The 25,771-nt window shown below is 40.5% G+C and overlaps 1 pseudogene; it reads right to left on the reverse strand.

The window, feature by feature from the left end:
* Positions 1–24,018: 24,018 nt before the first annotated feature.
* Positions 24,019–24,529, reverse strand: LOC122736292 (annotated as a pseudogene).
* Between the last annotated feature and the right edge of the window lie 1,242 nt (positions 24,530–25,771).

The following is a 25,771-nucleotide window of genomic DNA, read 5'->3' on the forward strand; positions in this document are numbered from 1 at the left end:
TAATTCTTAAGCAATTATTTTCCTCAGAGAACTTTTCCATTTGGCTTTTCAAGCTGTGGACTTTTTTCATGACTTTCCTGCATCACTCTCATTTCTCTTTACATTTTTTTCTCTACCCCTCTTACTTTATCTTCAAAGTCCTTTTTGAGTACTTCTGTGGCTTGAGATCAATTCGTATTTTTCTTGGAAGCTTTGGATATAGGAGCTTTGACTTTGTTATCTTCTTCTGAGGGTGTATTTTGATCTTTCTTGTTGCCAAAGAAACTTTCTATGGTCAGCATCTTTTTCTATTTGCTCATTTTGCCAGCCTATTTCTTGACTTTTAACTCCTTCTTAAGGTGGGCCTTTGCTTCCAGGATGCACTGTTCCAAGCTTCAGGGGGTTCCATATGCTATGATTTTAAGGAGAGGCAGGTTTTCCATTCACCTGGCCTCTGCTCTGGTCTATCAGGAACTGCTTTTGATTTTCATTTGGAGCTGCTTTCAGAAATAAAAAGGAAATTTTAAAAGCGCAAATTGATAAAATCTGAATTTTTTTGGTCTAACCTTTAAAAAAAAGTATATGGCACGGGGTAGAAATTAAATCCTCCCCCCTTTCTGTAAAGTTGCTATATGTAAGGTGGTTAAAATTCCAGCTAGACTGTCTAAAAATCTAATGAGTGGTAGCCAATAAATTAGAAGCTTTAGCAAGAGTTTAGACTTTCAAGCATTTATTAAGGAGCATAAGAATTTGGTGAGGAGAGAGAAAGAGGCCAAGATGCCTTCATCTATTTATCTAAGGGAGCCAGCGTCTAGGCTCCACTCCACATGAGGTCCCAGCAAAAAAGAAAGAGCCTCACCCCTTCTTCATCCCAGAAGCCTCCCGAGAAAACGGAAACAGGGCCGTCCACACACACACACACACACACACACACACACACACACACACACACACACACAGCTCCAAGCTAATTGACTGGTAGCTTTGATCAACAGTACCCATGAGCAAATGTCACTTCCTGACACCAAGGCCATATGGCTTGTCCTCAGGCCAGAGCTCACAAAATGTTCCTCCCAGCAGGGGGCGTTATTCCAACTCTCACATTCCCTAATCCTTATATTTTACTGGATTCTGTTTGTACTTTACTGAAACAGGTCAAAAAAGGAATATCTTAAATAAAGCAGAGAGAAGCTATTGCTTGAACCTTCAGGAGACAGTTGTCAGAGGCATCTTCTGCTCTGTGTTTCCTACAGTAATGAGAAGCAGTAGAATTGCACTGAATGCTTATTTCTGGTTTGAGGTCTTGGAATGACATAAGGGGAACCATTTTGCAGAAAGTCTTGAATTTTTATGCAAAAATTTTTCAAGAGAAAGTGGGGCTGCATTTTTTTGAGTGCACATATGCATTGCTGATTTTTTTTTTTTGGCAGGGCAATGAGGGTTAAGTGACTTGCCCAGGGTCACACAGCTAGTAAATGTGTCTGAGCTCCAATTTGAACTCAGGTGCTCCTGAATACAGGGCTGGTGCTTTATCCACTCTGCCACCTAGCTGCCCCCATTGCTGATTTTTTTAAAGATGGCACATGCTTTGAGGAAACAAACTACTTTTTTAAGAGTTTAAATATCTTGCAAGTGAAGAAAACTATAAGAATCATTGATTATTTTCACCTCTTTAAGAGAGGTAAGTGTTTTCAAGTCTGTTTTTCTCCAAACTCTACCTGACTATTAAGCTATTTTTGGTGAATTGCTAATTGTTGCAGTGAGTGGAAAGTATGTGAATGTAAAAAACGAAACAAAAGTTAGGTGTGATATTATACCTGGGATTTGTGCCAAACTTTGTTTCTTAAAGGTCAACTCACTGTTTTTCTAAGATTTAGCTGTCTTGTATCAAAAACTATATTTAAAAATTGTTAAAAAAAAAAAAGCTTCGCTGTTCTTCATCAGAGCTACCTAAATTTGCCCCCATCCAGGCCCATTTTGGCGGATAGAAAACTGAAAGGGGCCTTCCTTCCTGAGGACATTGATGTGAATCATTATGTTGATGATGTAATGTTGACCAGGCCAAATGAGGCCATGATGACAAGAGGCCCTGGATTAGATTGTGGCCCATATGTGGGACAAGAGGTAGGAAGTCAGTGCTAAGAAAGTCCATGACCAAGCCCACTCAGTCAAGTCTAGGGAATACAGTGAATGGTAGAACCCCAGAAGATTCCAGCAACAGTCCAGAATAAGCTATTGACAGTAGCTTCTTCATACACTAAGAAGGAAGCCCAGAGACTTATTGGCTCCTTCAGGCTTCAAAGAACCACCTTCCTCACCTGGGTATTCTGATGGGCCCCGTTAACCAAATTACCCTCAAATCCACCTCTTTCAGGTCGAGTTCAGAATAGGCTACAGCCCTGGAAGATCTAAAGCAGGGTGATGCAGCAGTATCGTCCCTTAGGCCCTCCTGATCCTGCAAGACCCTGAAAAGTTCCTATTAGTTTCTTTCCATAAAAACCAGGTCAAATAAGCAACTGTTAGGCTACAGATTTTTCACAGTGGCCACTCTCTATACCATGTTTAAAAATTGGCTACTTACTCTTCCTGGGATTAGTTGCTGCCAAACAGAGTCATACAGTCACCCTAAGTCCAAAGTTGTTTATTATGAGTTTGGTGATACAAGATGGTCCCTCTTACAAGATTGAGTAACCAACAAGGTTTCTTTTGCTAAATGGATATTGCACATTCAAAATCATACATGCCTGGGTCCTTCTACTGTTAGTGCCTTTCTCTTTTCCCCTTTTTTTTGTTTTGTTGTTGTTGGTTGGTTTTGGGGGGGGGCAATGAGGGTTAAGTGACTTGCCCAGGGTCACACAGCTAGTAAGTGTCAAGTGTCTGAGGTCAGATTTGAATTCAGGTCCTCCTAAATCCAGGGCTGGTGCTTTATCCACTGCGCCACCCAGCTGCCCCCTGTTAGTACCTTTCACCAACAATTTGGTGACCATGCCAGAGCCTGAGGCTACTAGTCTAGCTCCTAGAACTTTTCCTCCTCTGCTAGCCTGGCTCCTGAGAAATGATGTTTTTGTTTGGTTTACCAGTGACTCCATAGACTACAAGAGATGCATATGCAACTGGACTTCAACAGCTGCTAATCTTCCCAGGGAATGAGGGTCCTGGAAAGTTCTTTTGGTGGACTGAGCTTCAGGCTGTATGGCTGGCAAATAAGAGAGCTTTGAGGTATGGGGCAGAGAAAATCTTAATCTCCACTGACTCTTGGCTGGTGACCATGGGTTTGGCCAAGTGGTTTGGGGCCTGGAGAGCACAAGACAATCAAAGACTCTTCCCCTTGGGATCAGGACCATAAGAATTTTGGTGTTGCTTCCCACAGCATACAGTTGTTTGTGGGACATGTTAGTGTTCATTTGAGACATCACATGCTAAATAGCTGTGTTGTTTACAAGAAGAGCCAAGGTTGGGGAGAGGATCTAATGTGGATATTGTGACTGGTGATACTGGTAATACTTTGTTGTTCTGGGCATGGAATCCAATCATCCCCCTAACTAAGTAGCTATTCCTGCCTAACTGGGCTTCTTGGGCCAACCAGATCACCCATCTAACCTAAGTGGCCCTCAGTCTGTCTCCATCTGGCAAAATGGGACCCTCCCATCTCAGGACAAGAGTTTTACCCTGTTAATCAACAGCTGCATCATTATGCAGCAGACTGCCTTCATTAGATGTCCGACCTCCCAGTAACCATATCTGGGAAAAATCAATACCATCCCAGGAAGGGCAAGGGCTCTCTGATCCAAGGTGGGGCAGTATCTACTTGACCTAATTGCTACTACTATCCTTGCTATTTTAGGGCTAGTAAACTCCTTTTGTTACCTGTTCAATTACCTCTGAGTGCTTCATTTAGCCCCAACTTTGAATCTGAATTAACAGGGTGCTAGTGTCAGTCAAGCCCCTAACAGGACTAAAGTTTGGTAAGAGATGTAGAGATAGTGCAAGGGGGCGAGACATTCCAAAAGCAGAGCATGGTGTAGAATTTAAGAATGTGATTGGGAAGGGAGGAAAGTGAAGTTAGAGCAGTACTTATGGCCTGACAAAGTACTGAGGATGAGAGTGACTGGAAGTCTTGAAAAGGGGGAAGAACAGGCTTAGCAGGGCTGAGGTATAGTGAGAGATGGAGCAATAGGAGATTATAGTCTGAGCAATGTCAATTTCTACTTGAGGAAGTGGAACATTTGTGGGTGATGATGAGATCCAGTAAGTAGCCACCCTTGTGTGTTCATTCTAACTTTTTTTTTTTTTTTTGCAGGGCAATGGGGGTTAGGTGACTTGCCCAGGGTCACACAGCTAGTAAGTGTCAAGGGTCTGAGGCTGGATTTGAACTCAGGCCCTCCTGAATCCAGGGCCAGTGCTCTATCCACTGCACCACCTAGCTGCCCCCATTCTTCATTTTTTAAAGAGGATCGGTGACACCGTGGGGTGATGTCTTGACTTGCACATGAATTGGATTTAAATGAGGCAGAGTCATACAAAGCCATCAGCCTCTCTCTTCTAAAGTCTTCAAGGTCCAGTGACAAGACAATAGTCAGAACTACTGGCAATGGCCAAGAATGCTGTGGATGGTCATGGCATCTTCTGCGTCTAACCAAGCTGTAAGCACTCCACAGTGCCTGCTTCAGCTGCCTTCATGGCTGTTGGAACAAGTGGTTCTCATCTTCCCATTCTGCTGGGGAAGTCTCCATGTGCTTGGCACAGGCATCCCTCTAACTCACTGAGTCCTGTCAGTTACCCTTACCCTAGTTTCACCCATCTGCGAAGAAGGTTTTACCAGTGTGGCCCCTGCTCAGGCTACAGCTTCTTAGAGCCTCAGATGAGTGTTGTAAGTAGAGGTGGAGTAAAGGAGTAGATGAATTTGCAAATAATTAGGAGACAGAAGTTCTACAAAAGTTCTCTGAGCTAAGTGGCTCAGAGGATAGTGCACTGGGCCTAGAAGACCTGAGTTCAAATCTGGATCCCTAGAAGTGTGACCCTGGGCAAGTCACTTAACCTCTATCTGCCTCAGTTTCCTCACCTTTAAAATGGGGATAATAATAATACCTACCTCCCAGGGTTGTTGTGAGGATCAAATGAGATAATGTTTGTAAAGGACTTGCAGTACCTGGAACATAGATGTTTAATAAAAGATTATTACCCTTCCCTCTGTGAAGGAGGTAGTTTTTGAATGGTCCTTAAAGAATAGGTAGGGGGCAGCTAGGTGGCACAGTGGATAGAGCACCAGCCCTGGATTCAGGAGTACCTGAGTTCAAATCTAACCTCAGACACTTGACACTTGACACTTACCAGCTGTGTGACCCTGGGCAAGTCACTTAACCCCCATTGCCCCGCAAAACAAACAAACAAACAAAACAAAACAAAACAAAAGAATAGGTAGGACTTTAACCAGCAGAGACATTAGAGAAAAATATTCTATACTGAGAGAATGGCAACAAGGTGAAAGTGTAGGATGTATCTAGGCAGGACAAGCAGTCCAGTTTGCTTGGGGGCATAATGTGAGATGTGCTTTAAAATGTAGAGAAGTGACCAACTGTACCTTGAATGCCAGGCTAAGAAATCTGGGTTATTCAGCAGGCGACAGGGCATCATTCCAGGGTTCGGTAAAACGTTGTCATCAGATTATTCTGTCATCAAGATGACAGCACGATGTCTCCATCCTTCACATTCTTCAGTGACTTCCCCGACAGGCTTGCCTAGCTTAACAAACTAAAAAAAAATGACTCTGTCAGCACAAAACATTCCTCTCGGGAGTTATGAACCCAGCCGTGACCTTTCTGCTGCTTACATCATCATCCATTAAGATGTTTTATTCAGATCTTATCAAACAATTCCGTCAATGAGGAATGAGGTAGCACAGGGCTCATCCTGATTGTGGAGAGCTCAGGGGAGTCAGATCTGGTCAGATTCAGTGACATCAACAGATCTGGCTTGAACAGCCAGTTGAGAAGAGAGCTGTTGAGCAAGAGAAGGACAGCACAGGGATGGAGAGTGAGCCTGATCACTTGTGATAAAACTAAGCAAAACCAGAATGAGGTGGAAAAAGCAATCTATGTAGAGCAAACATTAATTACTTGCTGTGTGACCCTGGGCAAGTCACTTAACCCTTATTGCCCCACCAAAAAAAAAAAAAAAAGAAGGGTTATGACCACCAAGCAGAATTTTATATTTGATCCTGGATGTGATAGGGAGACACTGGAGTTTATTGAATAAGGGAATGACTGGTTCAGATCTAAGCTTCAGGAAGATCACTTACATAGTTGAATGGAGAGTGACCTGGAGTGGAGAGAGACTTGTGGTTGTCAGATCAACCAACAGGCTACTGCAATAGTTCAGGTATGAGACAATGAGCACTTGCACTGTGATGGTGGCAGTGTCAGAGAAGATAAGGGGTCATTGGGGGGCAGCTAGGTGGCGCAGTGAATAAAGCACCACCCTGAATTCAGGAGGACCTGAGTTCAAATGCAGCCTCAGAGACTTGACACTTACTAGCTGTGTGACCCTGGGCAAGTCACATAACTCTCATTGCCCCATCTCTCCCCCCCCCCCAAAAGGGGTCATGTATGAGAGATGTTGTGAAGGTAGAATTGACAGGACTGAATGTGAGGGTGGGGTGAGAGTGAGGAATTGAAGATGGTACCTAGGTTCTGAGTCAGGGCAACCTGGAGGAGAATAATGCTTTCGATAGTAGTAGGGAAGTTGGGAAGAGGGCAGGGTTGGGACAAAAGTAATAATGAGTTCAGTTTTAGACATGGGTTTAAGAGGTCTATGGGGCAGTCAGTTGGAGATGCCAGACTGGAGACCAGAAGAGAGGTTAGAATTAGATAAAGTAGATTTGGGAATAATCAGCATAGACATAATTGAATCCATGGGAGCTAATGAGTTCACCAAGTAAAATGGAGGGGAAAAATGAAGAGGACCAGGACAGAGTCCTTGGGACTGGTCAATGGTTATGACCTAGATGAAGATCCAGCAGAGACAGTGTTTTAAGTACCTACCCAAGGGCGTTTATCTGTTGACAACCTACTGCTATCACCTTCTTTTAGCTCCTCATTACCTCCTAATAGGATAGCTGTGAGGACTAGGCTTTAGAGACTGAAAAATACTATAAAAATGTGAACTATTCTTATGAGCTGTTTTTGCTGTTATTTTTGCTCCTATGTCCATTCTTTCTTTGAATCTATCCTGCATAGAGGACGCTAGCATCATCTTCCTAGACTAAAACTCTGTCCTCATCAACCCTCTACTCGAAATGCTACTGAAAAGGAATGGTGGAGTTACACAGTGAGACATAGCTGTGAAGGGGCCAGAATCTGAAACGAAGGCCTGGCCTAGTACTGAAAAGATCTTAGACATCAGACTCGACTGAAAAGCAGTAAAATCAACCAAGAATGAACAAAAAGATGATGATACAAAGTGAGGACCCAGTTGGAATATGAAAATGAATTTGTATTAGACATAGGACACATAACTCCATAATTTACTATGGCAGTATTCAGTAGTGAGAGTAGAGATAATAGATGGAAGAACTCTGGGTTGGGGTTTGACAAGGTATGAGCACCAATAGGACTGGTAGGGAAAGAATGTGAGGGTAGAGGAGAGTTATAGAGTTCCTTAACTACAGATTCAAGACTATGGAAGAAAGTAAGGTCAGGGGCAGCTAGGTTGCCCAGTGGATAAAGCACTGGCCCTGGATTCAGGAGGACCTGAGTTCAAATCCAGCCTCAGACATTTGACACTTACTAGCTGTGTGACCCTGGGCTTACCCCCAATTGTCTCCCCGCCAAAAAAATAAAATAAAAGAAAGTAAGGTCAGATCAGAGGTGATGGACTGGGAGAAGAGAGAGGGATGGATGAAATAGAAAGAGGTTATAATGAAGACAACAGGAGGGGTGAGGCTGAGGAAGAGATGAAAGAACAAAGAGACTCTGGTCAGAGAAGGAAATTTTGGAGTTCAAAATCATGGAAGAAGTACAGTTTTGGGTGTTTATGATACATACCTAAGATGATTATACCTATGGGTGGCGAAGATGCAGTGAATGTATAGGAGGCTGATGTAGGAAGATGCCAGGGATATCGATATTGAAGGGATATCGATGTATATATTGATACCCCAAATATGAGCACATGGATTGGAGTAAAAAGGAAGGCCAGGAACCATGTACTGAATTCCTTGAGAATCACAGAATTTTGTCAGTCAACATAACCACTTACTGTGTTCCAGGCATGGTATTAAACACTGGGGAACTCTGTAGTCAGTCATCTAATGCAATTCATACCCCACCCCCCCAAATTCCCTACAACCTATTCAACAAGTGGTCATTTAGCCTCTGCTTGAACATCTAAATAGGGGCTGGTGGGCAGGGGTGGGGGGGGGAGTGAGGAGACATCATTAATTCCAAAGACACTCCATTTCACTTTGGGATAACTCTAATTATTAAAAGTTGTTCCTGACATAAAGCTGGAATTGGCCTCTTTATAAACTCCACCGTTGCTCCTAGTTCTGACTTTTGGGGTCAAATAGAACAAGTCTAGCTCATCTCCATAGGACTGCCCTTCAAGTACTTGAACACAGCTATCATCATGCTCCCCTTGACTCTTCTGATCTTCATGCGCCATGTATTCAAGGGCCTTCCATCCTTTTTAGTCTCCCCACAATACTCTCCAGCTTAAAAATGTCCTTCCTAAACTACGGTGGCCAGGCCTTAAATAATACTCCAGATGAGATCTGATGAGTGCAGATGCTTATCACCTCCTTATTCTTGCAAGCTTGGCTTCTCAATGCAGTCCAGGATTGTATTAGCTTTTTTTTGGCCACTAAAGTTACACCGTTTGCTCATGTTGAGCATTCTCCTAAACCACAAAAAGAAGGAAAAGAGGGAGAATAAACTAGAAGCCTGTCAATTTCAACAATAAGGATTTGCCCAGGATGATGCTAAGAAGTTGCTGAATGATGTACTCCAAGTACCAGTAAGTGAAGAGAGTGGCCAGGGAGCAGAGGATCACAGATAGAGAAGCAGAAGGGACATTCGAGTCCACTAATTCCCTCATGAGGAAACTGAGGCACAGAGAAGTGACTTGCTCAGTTAGTAGGTATCTTTGGCAGTATTTGAATTCAGGTCTTTCTGACTGCAAGTTCTATGGGTTATGGAAAAAGCTAGTTTTTTGTGAGTGTAAGAAGATTGAAAGTATATGAAATGGGGGCAGCTAGGTGGCACAGTGGATAAAACACCAGCCCTGGAATCAGCAGGACCTGAGTACAAATATGGTCTCAGACAATTGACACTTACTTGGCTGTGTGACCCTGGGCGAGTCACTTAACCCTCATTGCTCTGCAGAAAAAAAAAGAAAAAGAAAAAAGTATATGCAATGAAAAGCTGATAATGAGTGTATTAATGATAGAGGGAGGGAAATGAAGGAAGGGATTAGATATGGCTAAGGTTGGGAGATGTGAATCTATCCACAAGATGACTTTAGGAATACCATATACTCATAATATTTGGAGAGGAGTAGGGTTTCTGGATTTGTTATTTTATCAGGTTTTGGAACACCTTCTATTAATTCAGATCACAACTATTCTGTAATTGATATAGTCTTAGATAGTAGTCTGGGGGTGCTGAGAGGTTATGTGACCTGCCCAAGATCACAAAGCCAATATGTGTTAGAGGTGGCACTTGAACCCAGGTCTTCCTGATCCCCAAACCAACCCTCTATCCAGTATTCCCTACTATCCTTCCTAATAATAACTCACATTTATATAGCACTTTCAAGTTTACAAAGTCCCTTATTTACATTCTTATTTGAACCTCAAAACAACATAGTTGTTCAGTATTTAGTCGCTTCTCAGTCGTATTCTTCTCCAGCGCATTTTGCAGATGAGGAAATTGAAGCAAAAGGGTTAAATGACTTGTCCAGGCTCACACAGCTCGGTAAATATTTGAAAACGGATTTGATCAGCTTTCCTGATCCAGGCTCAGCACTCACTGCGCCACCTAGCTGTTCACGTGAAGTAGTGACAGATGAGGAAAACTGGAATAATGAGAAGGTGACTTCCCCATGACTATATAGCTAATTAGTATTATTATCAGGGTTCCAGACCAGACCTTCCTGATTCTAAATCCAGTGTCCTACAATGACAGAGAGCTAGGTTGGTATGGATGTTCCTCCTCCAAACTGCAGTGAGCTAGGGGTGGGTTACCAGCTGGGTATCCGGATCGGTAAATAACTGAAAATAAGAAAGGTCTCCAGTGGCCAGACTGAACTCCTACATAGTGCCAACTCTGCAGCTCCTTCCCAAGATGGAAGGGAATGTTGGGAGCCTCTATCTTTCCCATCTTGTTTTTCTGCATTTAATTCAGTTAGGTCCAATTCTTTCTAACCCCTTTTGGGGCTTTCTTGGCAAAGATGCTAGAGTGATTTGACATTTCCTTTTCCAGCTCATTTTACAGATGAGGAAACTGAGGCAAACAGGGTTAAATGACTTGCCCAGAGTCACACAGCTAGTTAGTGTCTGAGGCCACATTAGAACCCAAGAAGATGAGTCCTCCTGACTTCAGGGCCAGTGCTCGATCTACTGCGCCACCTAGCTGCCCGTCATCTTTTCCATGCCATACGTCAAAACCCTTATATATATATATATATATATTTATTTTTTTTTTTTGGTGAGGCAATTGGGGTTAAGTGACTTGCCCAGGGTCACACAGCTAGTAAGTGTTAAGTATCTGAGGCTGGATTTGAACTCAGGTCCTCCTGACTCCAGGGTCGGTGCTCTATCCACTGTGCCAGGTAGCTGCCCCCCTCTTATATATTTATCCCCTATCTCCTTCTTTACTCCACTCTCTGAGGAGAAGGTTATCCTTATCAAGGCCAAAACCTTTATTTGTCCCCTCAATCCCTTCCCCTCTTGTTTCCTCTGGGAACTCATCTCAGTGACCAATTTACTCTCTCCTTCCTCCCCTTCTAGCTTTCCTCCCCACGCCTTTTTCTTTGTTAAAAACCTCAACTTGGGGGCAGCTAGGTGGCACAGTGGATAAAGCACCAGCCCTGGATTCAGGAGGATCTGAGTTCAAATTTGGCCTCAGACACAACACTAGTTATGTGACCCTGGGCAAGTCACTTAACCCTCATTGCCCTGCAAAAAAACAAAAAACAAAAAACCCTCAACTTGACCTTAATATCTTCTCAATGTGTTATCTTATTTCTCCCCTCCTGGAAAGAATGATCAACACTCACTGCCTCTACTTCCTTATCACTCAAATACTTCTAAATTCTCTTGCAACCTGGCTTTGGACTCTACTATTCCATAGAGAGTTAGAACTGCATAGTGACATAGTGCTGGTCCTAGAGTCAGGAAAACTTGACTTCTAAATCCCATCTCTGATATTGGCTGTGTGATCATGGACAAATCACTTAACCTCTCTGAGCCCCAGTTATCTGTAAAAAGGTAATGATCATAGCTGTGATTAATGCCTATCTCATGCATTATTGTGAGGCCCAAATAAGATGATGTTTGCAAACCTGAAAGTCTGAACTTCTCACCTGGACTACTGCAGTAGCTCCTTATCTTCTTGGCTGTAAACCTCAAATAACAATTAATTCTTTACAGCTGTAGGGTCTCCCATCTCTAACCCACATTCCATACAGCTGACAAATGCTTATCCCGAAAGTACAGTTCCAAGTGCTGTTCCCCTGTTCAAGAACTCAAGTGGCTTCCTTTTTGTCTCTAGGATAAAAAAGAAGCCTCTCTCTTTGGCCTTTCATTTCCCTTCCAACAGGCTCTACCTTTCTGGGTTTATTACAGGTACTCACAGTGCTTTCTACATCCCAGCCAAATTAGCCAGCTTTTGGACTTTTTTTCTTTTTCTTTTCTTTCTTTCTTTTTTTTTCTTTGCGAGGCAATGAGGCGTTAAGTGACTTGCCCAGGGTCACACAGCCAGTGTCAGGTGTCTGAGGCTGGATTTGAACTCAGGTCCTCCTGAATCCAGGGCTGGTGCTTTACCCACTGCATCACCCAGTTGCTCCCCTGGACTCCTTGTAAAAGACATTCCATCTCCCTCCCCATGCCTGCAGTCTTCCCTCCTTACTTCTGACTCCCAGAATCCGTCACTTCCTTCAGATTTCCCCAGTTTGTAGAGCTCTCCTCCCAGAAATTATTTGGTATCGATTCCATGTGCATGTTGTTTCCAACCAATAGAATGAAAGCTCCTTGAGGACAGGGATGGTTTTGTTTTTGTCTTTGTAACCCACTTAACACAGAGCCTAGCTGTTAGGTGCTTCATAAAGGCTTGCTAAATTGAACTATTACTTTTATTATGGAAACTACTTTCTCCAAGTTTATCAACATCTCCAAGGTTACTAACAATCTATTAACATATAAATGATGTCATCCAAAGGCATGATTCTTGTCCTTTCCGTAGCTTTTGACACTGCTGATGAGTCCCTCTTACTCTCCATTCACTCTTTTCTTGGCTTTCAGAGATACTGCTCTCTGGTGGCTTTCCTCCTCCCTGTCTGGGAACTCCTCAATCTCTTTTCCTGGATTTATCTCCTGATACTTTTGCTTGTGCTAGTGCTTTGTCCTGGGTCTTCCTTCATCTCTTCTTTCTCTGTATTCTCTTGCTTGTGGATTTCAAGAGTTCTGTAGATTCAATTATTATCTCTATGGAAATGACTCCAAATTCTATCTATCTAGTCTTTTTTTTCTTTCTTTCTTTTTTTGGTGAGGCAATTGGGGTTAAGTGACTTGCCCAGGGTCACACAGCTAGTAAATGTCAAGTGTCTGAGGCCAAATTTGAACTCAGGTCCTCCTGATTCCAGGGCCGGTGCTCTATCCACTTCGCCACCTAGCTGCCCCTATCTAGTTTTAATTATCCTTCTGAACCCATGTGCGTGCGTGCGTGTGTGTGTGTGTGTGTGTGTGTGTGTGCGCGTGCATGTGCATAAAACCAACTTCCTGTTAGACATCTCCCGGATGCCCTTTAGGTATCTCAAATTCAGCATCTCTAAAACAACTCATGGTCTTCATTTCCAACACCTCTCCAGTCTCTAGACTTCTCTGACCCTTCTACTTATTACCTATGGAACTTTGGATAAGTCATGTAACCTCACTTTCCTCATTTGTAAGATGACTCCTAAGGTTCCTTCCAACTCTAAATCTATGATCTATGATCTGATCACCCAGGCACCATAACTCTGGAATCACCTTTGACTCTTGCACCTTCCTGTATCCAATCATTTGCTAGATCTTGTTGATTCCACCTTCATTGCCTCTGTTGGTAGCATTATCTTCTTCCCAATCACTTGACTATCTCTTTATTTCAGCCCATCATTACTTCTTTTTTTTTGTTTTTTGTTTTTTAGTGAGGCAATTGGGGTTAAGTGACTTGCCCAGGGTCACACAGCTAGTAAGTGTTAAGTGTCTGAGGCCGGATTTGAACTCAGGTACTACTGACTCCAGGGCTGGCGCTCTATCCACTGCGCCACCTAGGTGCCCCCCCCCCATAGTTACTTCTTGCTGATACTTCTGTAATTGCCTTCCAAATGCTCCTATCCATAGACACATCCAGTTACATGACCATGCATAAGTAATTTAACTTCTTTGTGCCCTAGACAATTTTGTATGAATGTAAGTTATAGATGAGATGCCCACCTATAGTGACTGTAAAAGTTTTCACACTGAAAATTTTTTAAACTGATCAAATCACAGATCTAGACCATGTCTGAAAATGTTTTTAATGTGATCATTTTCTTATTATACAGGTATTTTTCCTTCTCGTTTTTGTTTATATGTTGTTGTTTTTTTTGGGCGGGGCAATGGGGGTTAAGTGACTTGCCCAGGGTCACACAGCTAGTAAGTGTCAAGTGTCTGAGGCCGGATTTGAACTCAGGTACTCCTGAATCAAGGGCTGGTGCTTTATCCACTGCACCACCTAGCCACCCCTCTGTTTGTATATTTTTAGATTAAGTTAGCAAGAAATAATTTTAAGCAATGTCATCCTTTTACCTATTGAATGAAATATTAATAATAATTATATTAGTTAACATTTATATAGTGCCTATTTTGTGCCAAGCACTGTGCTAAGCAACTTACAAATATTATTTTGTGTAATACTCACAACAACATTGAATGGTGGTTGCAATTATAATAACTCCCTTTTTACAGATTAAAAAAACAACAAATCCAGGCAAACAGAGGCCAAATGACTTGCTCAAGGTTATATAGCTAATAAGTGCCTGAGGCCCGAATGGATCTTGGGTCTTCCCATTTCTGGGGCTAGTGCTCCATCCACTGCATCCCCTAGCTCGAGTTTGACATTTGAGGCCATTTGAAATGCAAGGTCTTCTTACATTTCTAGCCTTCTATTCCCTTTCACTTTCCAGCACAACCAGATTGCTCATCATTCCCCAAATATCTCCCTCACTTTCCTGCCTCTATTACTTGTTCATGTTATTCCCTAGACCTGGATTGCCCTCCTTCCGCTATCCACCAGTTATCATCTTACTTATCCTTCAAGGTCCAGATCAAATGGGTGACCCCACTTCATGAAGCATTCTTTGATCCCCAGAAGCAGAAGTGATCCCTCTTTTCTCTGAACCCAAACTATACTTTGGCATTCTCATATAATGTTGTATTTATTTTCATGACATTGAAGTAATTCTATGACTAAGTCTACAATTTTCTCATAAGAAAAATGGGTATAATAATTTTCACCCTTTCCCTTCATAGGATGACTGTGAGGATAAAATAATTGTTGGAATATTATATGTAAAATATATTATGATGAAAAAACTCTCCATAAATGTCAGCTATTATCATTAAATCTCTTACTTTAGAAGAGAAATACCTTCCTCTTATTATCACCATTCCACATATTCGTGTTAATCAATCAGGGGCAGCTAGGTGGCACAGTGAATAAAGCACCAGCCCAGGATTCAGGAGGACCTGAGTTCAAATCCAGCCTCAGACACTTGACACTTACTAGTTGTGTGACCCTGGGCAAGTCACTTAACCCTCATTGCCCCACAAAAAAAAAATAAAATAAAAATCATGTTAATCAATCAACAAGCATTTATTAAGTGCCTACTGTCACATATCTGAACAAAATAGATTGCTAGAAAGTGCCTGAAATTCCTGGGATTTTGTGGAGTTGGGTTCCTATTTTTGTAAATGACATTTAAAAAAAAACCCACTCAACTCTGTGGCATGCAAGGGATAGCTGAATATGGCTCATGGATTTGACTGATGAATAGTTTTTATATACTGTATAAGCAGTTTTTACAGAACTTTCTTTAAACTCTTAAATGTTCCCAGATGTGGTTTGCAGGATCCTGGTGTAATTCCAACACCTGCTGCATAGGACTGACAAGGATTCATTTTGGCAAGCACCAAAGATTCCATTTCAGAAACTAAATGATCCAGAATTATGTTCTAAGCCACATTTGCAGATACAGCAGACCCCTGCCGTATTTACAAAATAGCACATAGTTTTATAATTAGAAGAGAGGGACATAGGTTGCTGGGAAAGCTGTAATTTACAGTGGAGACAAGAAAACAAAAATGTTTAATTCTAAAACAAGTCACTGCCTCTTGGGATAATTGGCAACTCCAGCTTAAGTTCTAAAAAGGTGTTACGGCTAAATGGAAGAACTTGTTACTTCCACTCAGGTCTTCCCCAGATGCTTCACCGTGGTATAAAGAGAATTCTGAGTTTTCAAAGGCTATGCCCATGAAATGCAAACATTGGTAGGTTCCACTAAGATGGAAAAGCTTCAGCTATGGGCCTGGATGACTGCCCTGTTTTTAGGGATGCTCATCATCAGAAGGCTGGCACCAAGTGAGGAATTTTGGAGGGCTTGCTTTAGGTGAAGGAAATGCCCACATCAGTGAAATCATGGATTCTTGAAATGCTAAAGTAATTTAAAGTGTGAATAAATAGCTTTCCAAATTGTAATTGGCTATCAGAGCATGTTTGGGCCTCTCACTGGCATATCCTTTCTTTCCCCTGTTCTGCTTGCTGGCGTTTCCAGCTATCGAGGATCCGTGAATGCCAGTTCTCACAGCTGTGAAGAAGCAGGAGGGGATAAGGTGGGCATTTGAGTCAGGGGACAACATGTGCTAGAGCTTGGAATGGTTTGGAGACAGTGAGGGACGAGAAAAGGCAAACATGAGAGAACGTGTCATTTCTAAGTCTCCGTTTCTTATTAGATTTTAAACTCCTTGAAGATATAGACTTGGTCATTTTACATCTTTGCATCGTCAGTACCAATTCTCGTACTTCAACACTCTAGAGACCCCCCGATTTCATTGGTGTATCTGTTCCCTCCAGCAATGCAGATCATAGCCCTTTAATGCCTTGGGAGATAGTTCTGTGAGTTGCTGAGTCAGAAAAAAAATTAATTCTCCATGCCAATATTGTGGTAATGAACCTTTCTGACCTTAGCTTGGCAGGACCTCAGACAACAGACACACACTCTGTCACCAGGTCCACACCTGCAGCTTGATTCTATTCTGTGATCATAACCTTCAGTCATGGAGGGTTAACTCAAAGTACTATGAGAACTTTATTGGTGAGCCTGGCCCATGGGAGACAATGAAAACGTATCTGATGAATCAAAATCTATAAAAGAGGAATGATAATTGTAAGAAATTTATATGTAATTATAATAATGCATCCTACCTTTTTCATGTTGTTTCAAGTTTTCAAGAAAGCATGTTGTGAACCACAAAGCAGTATAACATGTGAGCTATTACTATGATTATAAACCCCCCTAAATGCTTTAAGCTGAAACTTAGTTGATGAAAAGATAATGATTAGTACAAAGTAATAGGTAGGTACCTGTCACTGAGTGGTATACATAATAAGTGCCTTTGACTTTCTTTCTCTTTTAAGAAAAAATTTTTTTTTGGTGGGGCATTGAGGGTTAAGTGACTTGCCCAAGGTCACACAGCTAGTAAGTGTCAAGTGCCTGAGGCCAGATTTGAACTCAGGTCCTCCTGAATCCAGGGCTGGTGTTTTATCCCCTCTACCACTTAGCTGCTCCTGCCTTTGACTTTCTGAGGAGGAAAAGATTACTGTGGACAGGGGTAAGGGTCCAGGAAGCTTTTGTAGAGAAGGTAATACTTGACCTATACCTTGAAGGACAAGGAAGATTCATGGGAAGGGAGTTTAGGCTGAAGGAGGTTTGGGAATGGGAATCTGCAAGGAGGCTAGTTCGAGTAGAGTAGCCAGTTGGTATAGGAGAGCAGTGAGAGGGAACCCAGAGTAGAGGTAAGTTGGTGCCAGATCATGGATGGACTTGCATGACAAATCTGGACCTGATTCTGAAGAGAAAGAATGAGAATTAGAACCAGTGTGCTGAAGTTATAGGATGAGTTATAAGAGAATTTAAACTTAACGTAGCAAAACCTTCCTAACAGAGATACTAAAAGATAGAATAGCTGCACCATATGAGAATGAGTTCCTCATCACTGGAGGTGTTCAGTGCAAATTTAAAGGAATTTTGCAAAGGGCAAGTAATCTATTAGAAAGATTATGGAATTAGGTAATATTTAAGTTTTATTTTTAACCCAAGGATTTATTCCTTTAGAATATATTTGAGAATTTTAGTCAAGCCTGAAACAAACTAGTGTTTTTTTAAATTCCCCATATACTCATTTAAAAAAAAATATTTATTTATTTTTTGCGGGGCAGTGAGGGTTAAATGACTTGCCCAGGGTCACACAGCTAGAACGTGTCAAATGTCTAAGGCTAGATTTGAACTCAGGTCCTCCTGAATCCAGGGCCGGTGCTTTATCCACTGCACCACCTAGCTACCCCCTATATTCATTTTTTTAAAAAGTGATAACCATGATTATAAATCAAGTCAGTGGTCTATCAGGTCCCCTCCCCACCTCCCGCAATGGTCAATACTGGTAATTCCATCAAAGTGACATTCAATTCATTAAACATTTATGTTCCTAATATGAATAAGGCACTATGTTCAGGACTAGGGGTATAAAGATTCTGCCCCTTTGTAGCTTATAGTCTAGTTAGGGGATTTGGCATGCAAACAAATAACCGTAATACAGGTTATAAAATTATTACATGATTATAAGTACCTCTTCTATATGTGGGGGAAATCAAGGAAGACATCAACAGGACCTGAAATGGGACTTGATGAAAGGAAAGGATTTTAATTGAGTGAACTGATAGAATAGGGAGGAGGAGATAGGTCTAGGCATGTGATGTGTCCCGCTCAAATCTACAGAGGTGGGAGAGACAAGATAGGATCAGGAAATAATGATCAGTTTTAGTCTGGCTGCAATGTGTGTGTGTGTATTTGGTTTCCCCAAATTAGTGGGGGGTTTTCTTTGTTTTAGACTGTAATTCTATAGTCAGTTTTCTATTGCTTTTTCCTTTACAAGTCAGATGTTTCTTTGAGATAATGTTTTCATGGTCGAATTCTTAAGTACTGATAATTTTGATACAGTATTCTTGTGCCCAATATGAAAGATGATATGAGCAGCATACATGCTGCATCCCTAGAGTACTACTGATGAACAATTTTCCTAGAACATGCTGTGGGAGCTAATCTTGGTTAATTTTCTTTTATTTTACATTTAAGCATATCTATACCTCTTTCCTTACTATGGAATGAGTCCAAAGAGTTTATCTGAGATGCTTTTGAACTATATATCAGTAGAATAAGATTCACCTGATGGCCTAGAAGCCCTGAATAATCAACCCCAATTATTTAATTCCTTTTGGGAAGCCCCACACTTCTTGGGGATTTTTCTGAGTTTGATTTTGAGCTAGCCTGCTTCTTCCAGTGAGGGGAAAGTTCACACCATCATTTGGATTGCCCTATGTGTTGCAGGGGAACTTTGGGGAACTTTGGGGTGCCTTATGTGTTATAGGGACCTACTAGAAACTGTTGTCCAGAACTCCATTTGGAATGTGTTTTTTTATGTTGCAGGAATTCCTGAAGAAATTTCAGGTATTGGAAGGACCCACAGGGATGTTCACCCTGGACAACTTGGTTTCTTACCTGAAAGTGAAAGGGTGACTTTCAGTCAATCCTAGGTTCACCATGCTTTTTGAGGATTCTGTTGGAATCAGATTTTCCCTCTGAGGGGAATTAAATTTTCTTTTCTTCTTTTCTTTATTGTATTCAAGTTTGGGCAGGCCTCTTCAAGTACCAAGATGAGTAGAAATCGAGAATTTTGTAACATGATGTGTTTGTTAAATTATACAACCATGTATTTGAAAATCTATTATAGACCTGGATCCTCATAGAAGAATGCTGATTTCTAGATCGTTTGAAAACTGTGCAACATGAACTTTGTTGAGACTATTTGGTAGGAAAAAACAATTAAAAGGACAATACTTGAACTTCCTCAAGTCAAGAGAAAGCCATTCAGAATTGGAAATATGTTAGAGTAAGAAAGTTCTATAAAGGACTGATGGAGACATCATGGAAAGTAGAAGGTTAGGATGTTACAAAGTTAGGACATAGTGACCTGTAAAATGCAATCTTGCATGAATCAGCTTTTAGAGCAAAGCTTCTTAAACTGTGGAGTGAGACCCCATATGGGGTCAAGTAACTAAATGTGGGGATCAAAAATGTTGGCAATAGTAAAAGGTTATGAACACCTATTTTATATACCTATATACCCAGGGTCATGTAAAAATTTCTTGGGCAAAAATGGTTTGTGAGTGGAAAAAGTTTAAGCCTTGTTCTAGAGGCCATTGTTGTATTATGCATGGATGAAGAGACCTATAAATAACTGTGAATTCTGTATGTCAGGGTCTCAGACCATACTGGGTGAACTGTAGGCCCTACCTTTGTTTCTCTCTCTCTTTTTTTTTTTTAAAGAACAACTTCTTTTTTATTTTATTTTATTTTTAGTAAGGCAATTAGGGTTAAGTGACTTGCCCAGGGTCACACAGCTAGTAAGTGTTAAGTGTCTGAGGCCATATTTGAACTCAGGTACTCCTGACTCCAGGGCCGGTGCTCTATCCACTGCGCCACCTAGCTGCCCCTGTTTCTCTTAATAAAGGTTGGTTTCTTTACCCAGAGAGGCTTTCCAGTTTCTTTTTTAACTGCCAGCGTGATTTTTCTGGGCCTCCGTTTCCTCAATTGTAAAATGAAGGATTTGGACTAGGTGAATTCTGAGGTCCCTTCCTCAGATTTAAATAAGGACCTACTCATAGATATTCACAGAGTCTTTGCTGCTTTATACAAATTATGTTCATGTCTGAGCTGTGGTCCATTGCTTTTCCCTTCCCCACCATGTGAAGATTACTAAAGGCTCAGAATTCTACCACCAGATATTTCAGGTGTGCCAGGGATTTATTACCACTGCTCAAAAAATGATGGAATCCCATTTTAGCTATTAGCACTGTGATAAACCTTTGTCTCTTCGAAGAACACAAGTGTTTCCTTGATGAAATAGGACCCAAAGCTGTACGATCTCTCCTGGGAGGTTCATAGCCAGGAATTCTTTCCCCCTCCTGGTCTAGAAGTCGTTCTCCTCATACATCCCAACTAAACACTCATTCTGAACAGAGATTAGTCTCCTAGGTTTTGTACTCAGATGCCTTTCCTCTTTCATACACACTGAGATTTTTCTCCCAAGAAATGGCTCTGACAATCCACACCCAGATGCCGATCACTCTCCCCGCAATTTCTTTCTCGTCTTTTATTAATGTTTTACATGCACTCAGTGACTGATATATGTTCCATTCTTTCTATTTATCCTATATCCAGTCAGTAGCTTTTCTATGCTCTTTTCACAATGATATCTAGGGGCTAGTTCCTATATTACCGCATGAAATAACTACCAAAATCAAGAAAACATCTTTATTCTCTTTTATAGTCTCAAATGCATGAATAAATGATACAAACATCTTTGTTGTTGTTCAATCATGTCCGACTCTATAAAGTCAGTGGGGGGGTTTTGGCAAAGATACTGGAGTGGTTTGCCATTTCCTTCTCCAGTGACTCTGCCATTTTTCAGATGAAGAACTGAGGCAAATAATAAATGACTTGCCAAGGGTCATACAGCTAGTAAGTGTCTGAGCCCAGAATTGAACTCAGATCTTCCTGACTCCAGGCCCAGCACTCTATCCACTGTACCACCTAACATCTAATAAATGCTTGGGGTTGGGGGTGGGTATTTTTTCCCTAGCACAGTACAAGTACTCTGCTAAGTACTGGGTCACAAATGCAAAAATGGGACCATACCTGCCACACAGAAGTTTACAATACATATCAGGGAGCGGTGCTTTATCTCAAATATATTCCTATTTCAAATGTAGATTAAGATATTTGAAGTCTGTGGATTTGATCTTTTGAGGTTCAGGATAAAAGCCATTTTTGCTATTGCTCTGGGGAGAGAATAGCTTTGCACCAGACCTGGAAGGTAACACTTTAATTCTGGCTGATTTAGCTTCTCCTCCTACAATATGCTTATTACACATACAACAACCATATAAAGAACAAATATATTAATTAAAGCAAGCAATAAAATAGTGTAGCCTGTACTCTAAACTTACTTTCCTAACCCACATGCACACTAGCAGGTTGAGTTCCAAGAGCAACGTGGGCTACACCTCCCCTCAGTATTCTAAGGGCACCCCTGAGAGGTTGGGGGTATCGCTCTTTTTAAAAAAATAGTTTTTATTGATATTTTCTGTTTCAGACATCACCATAGTTAGTCCATGCAGCCTTTCTCCACCTTCCTTCCAGAGAGTCATCCCATATGACAAATAGTACTTTTTGAGCGAGGGGGAAAAAGGCAGCAGAACTGATTAATACACTGAGGAAGTCCCAAACCATGCGTAATGTGTAACACCTGTGGATTTCCCATCTCCAACAAGGAGCAGGTTGGGGGTATCTTCTCAAATCTCTTCATTTGAGTCTCACTTGATATTTAAAATTTTGTTAGATTTATTTTTTTTTTGGTGTGTAGTTGTTCTTTCCATTTATATTGTTGTAGTTGTTAAGTTTATTGTTTTCTTGCCTCTGCTAACTTCATTTTGCATCAGTTCAAATAGATCTTTCCATGCTTCTCTGTAGTCATCACACATCATTTCTTATATCACAGTAGCATTCCGTTACATTTATGTACCTCAATTTGCTTAGTTATTTCCCAATCAATGGGTGTCTACTATGTTTCCAATTCTTAGCTATTACAAAAAGTACTGCTATAAATATTTTGGAGTACATGGGAACTTTTTCCTAACCTATAGCGCTCCTGGTATATAAGCCCAGTAATAGAGTCTCTGGTTCAAAGTGTATGGATAGGGGCAGCTAGGTGGCATAGTGGATAAAGCACCAGCCCTGGATTCAGGAGTACCTGAGTTCAAATCCACCCTCAGACACTTGACACTTACTAGCTGTGTGACCCTGGGCAAGTCACTTAACCCTCATTGCCCTGAAAAAAATTAAAAAACCAAAACCAAACAAAAAAAGTGTATGGACATTTTTATCACTTTGCACAATTCCAAAGTACTTTCCAAAATGACTATGCCATTTTACAGCTCTACCAACAATGTGTTGGTGTGCTTATCTTTTCACAACCCCTCTGATTTTTACTGTTGCCATTTTTTTGGTCATTTTGCCAATTTGCAGGGTATGAGGTGAAACCTCAGGCTTGTTTTGATTTGTATTTTTCTTGTTTTTAGTGATTTGGAACATTTTTTCATGTGGTTGTAAATACTTTCCCAGTTGAGGAGCATCTCCTCAGCTTCTAGTTCTTTGTCACTACAAAAAGAGCTGCTACAAATATTTTTGTACATACAGGTTCTTTTCCTTTTCTTTTGATCTCTTTGGGGTACAGACCTCATAGTGGTATTGTTGGGTCAAAAGATATGCAGTTTTATAGCCTTTTGGGCATAGTTCCTAATTGTTCCAGAATGGTTGGTCCAGTTCACAACTTCACCAACAGTTTATTACTGTACCCATTTTCCATTTTGCCCATCTAGCATTTTTCATTTCTGACAGATGTAAGATGGAACCTCACAGTTGTTTTTAATTTGCATTTCTCTAATAGTTAGGATATCATTATAGATAGCTTTGATTTCTTCTTCTGAAAATTACCTGTTCATAACCCTTGATCATTTATCAGTTGGGGAATAACTTTTATTTTTATAAATTTGACTCAGATCACTATATATTTAAGAGATAAGGTCGGGGCAGCTAGGTGGCACAGTAAATAAAACACCAGCCCTGGATTCAGGAGGTCCTGAGTTCAAATCTAGCCTCAGATACTTGATACTTACTAGCTGTGTGACCCTGGACAAGTCACATAACCCTCATTGCCCTAGAGAGATAGAGACAGAGACAGACAGAGAGATAGAGAGAGAAGGTCTTTAGACATTAAAGAAAGTTGCTGTTAAAATTTTGATATTACTTCATTCTATGGTACCTTTTAGCAAATTATAATTACCCTGATTATTTCTTTTTATTAGGTCTGGTTTTTTTAGTTTTGTTTGAGATCATTATTGCTACCTCTGCCTTTTTTACTTCAACTGAGGCATAATGGATTCTGCTCCAGCCCCTTATTTTGACTGTGTGTGTTTTTCTGTTTTAAGTGTCTCTCTTTTTAAAACTTTATCCTTAGGCTCTTCTTTATTTATAAGTAAGCAGTTCCTCCTAGCCTTCATTTTCTATTGCATTTCAAGTATTAAAGATTTCCACCTATTTTTTTCAAATGTACTTATTCTTTAAAAGTTAACCAAATTAAATGATCATGCTGAGTATTTCCTAAACTTAAAAAGTCCTTAATATCTTATTCATTGTATATGGGGTTTTTAAGTTTTCCCATGGAGAAAAAAATAATTTAGCCATAACTCAACTTTATGTATTGTTTGCCTGCTACTTTTATACCACAGTCTTGAATAGTAAAATTTGGTGTATGTTGTCTTAATTTCTATTGTATGGGAAGAAAGACATCATCAAAAAAATCTTTAACCATGTGGAAAGCCTTGAAAATCCATGCTTTGCCTTCAAGGTTCAATTATCTTTTATCCACTGCTCAATCCATTTCATTATCTGATCTATATTACTCTCTAGTTCTTCTGGTACATTTACTGGGCAGCTGGTGTACTATTTCATGCTTATAGGAACCCATGGATTCTTCATAAAGAATTTGGAAATTTTCACAGTAAATATTGTCCTGTAGTTTCTTTATACTGTATCCCCTCTTCTGAAGTTTTATATATAATAAAGAATTATCTGTTTGAAGCACAGAAACTATAGGAAACCATCATTCAGGGAAGAAGTCACAGACATGGTAATCAACAATAACTCCACCTTCTTTCATTTTATTTTCTAACTCAACAGCTACTCTGTCTTCATCCAAAATGGAACATTCATATTCTTCATCAAAGCCATCATAAAACTATCCTTGTGCTAAATCATCCACATTAATGTATGTCAATCCTGTTCTTGATGCAAGTTCTTTACCTGGTATGCACTTTCCAATCCCTGGTGTACCCATCAGTAGGATGTTGGGTAGCCTCATAATCATGGTGGCAGAGGCTCTGCCCAGGTAGCCTGCCTTCCATCAAGTGTGTGCCTTTTAAACAACATATTGCTGGATCCTGGTTTCTAATTCATTCTGTTATCCAGTTCTGTTTTATGCACATCCCATTCATATTTACAGTTATGATTACTAACTGCAGATTTGTTTATCCTTCTATTTTTTTTTATCTTGTTCCTCCTCAAAAGTCTGTTTTGCTTCTGATCACTGCCTCTCTTAACCCACCCTTCCTTTTATCATTTCCACCTTCCTTTTTCTTATCCCCTTCACCTTCTATTTCCTTGTTGGGTAAGAAAGATTTCTATTCCCAAACAGGTCTGTGTGTGTGTATGTATGTGTATGTATATATATATATATATATATATTTCCCTCTTTGAACCAATTCTGATGAGAGTGAGGTTTAAACATTATTTTCTTCTCTACCTATTTTCTTTACCACTATAAAAACTCCTCCTTGCATGCTTCTTTTATGCAAGAAAATTTTCCCCAGTATACCTTTCCCTTCCCCCTTCTCCCAGTACATCCTTCTTTCTCACCTTTTCATTTTTTTTATATCATCCCAACACAATTGACTCATGCCCATGACTTCTGTCTATGTAGACTCCTTCTAACTGACCCAATGGTGATAAAGATCTTAGGTGTTACATGTTTTATCTTCCTATATTGGAATATAAACAGTTTAACCTTATTGAGTCCCTTATGATTTTTCTTTCATGTTTACCTTTTTATTTTTCTCTTGAGCCTTTTGTTTGAATATCAAATTTTCTGCTCAGCTATGGTCTTTTTTTAAATCAGAAATGCTTGAAAGCCCTCTATTTCATTAAATGTTCGTTCCCCACCCCCACCCCCAGGTAGATTATTCTAGGTTGTAGTCCTAGCTCCTTTAACTTCCAGAATATTATATTCTAAGCCCTTCATTCCTTTAATATGAAAGATGCTAATCCTGACTATGGCTCCATGATATTTAAATGGTTTCTTTCTGGATGCTTGCAATATTTTCTCCTTGAACTGGGAATTCTGGAATTGGGCTTTAATATTCCTGGGAGTTTTCATTTTGTGGTCTCTTTCAGGAAGTGATGAGTGGATTCTTTCTGTTTCTACTTTGTCCTCTGGTTCTAAGATATTGGGACAGTTTTCCTTTATCATTTTTTGAAGTATGATGTCTATGCTCTTTTTTTATCATGAATTTTAGGTAACAATAATTCTTTTTTTTTCAGGACAATG

Source organism: Dromiciops gliroides, chromosome 1 (assembly GCF_019393635.1).
Source record: "Dromiciops gliroides isolate mDroGli1 chromosome 1, mDroGli1.pri, whole genome shotgun sequence".
Taxonomy (NCBI): Eukaryota; Metazoa; Chordata; class Mammalia; order Microbiotheria; family Microbiotheriidae; genus Dromiciops; species Dromiciops gliroides.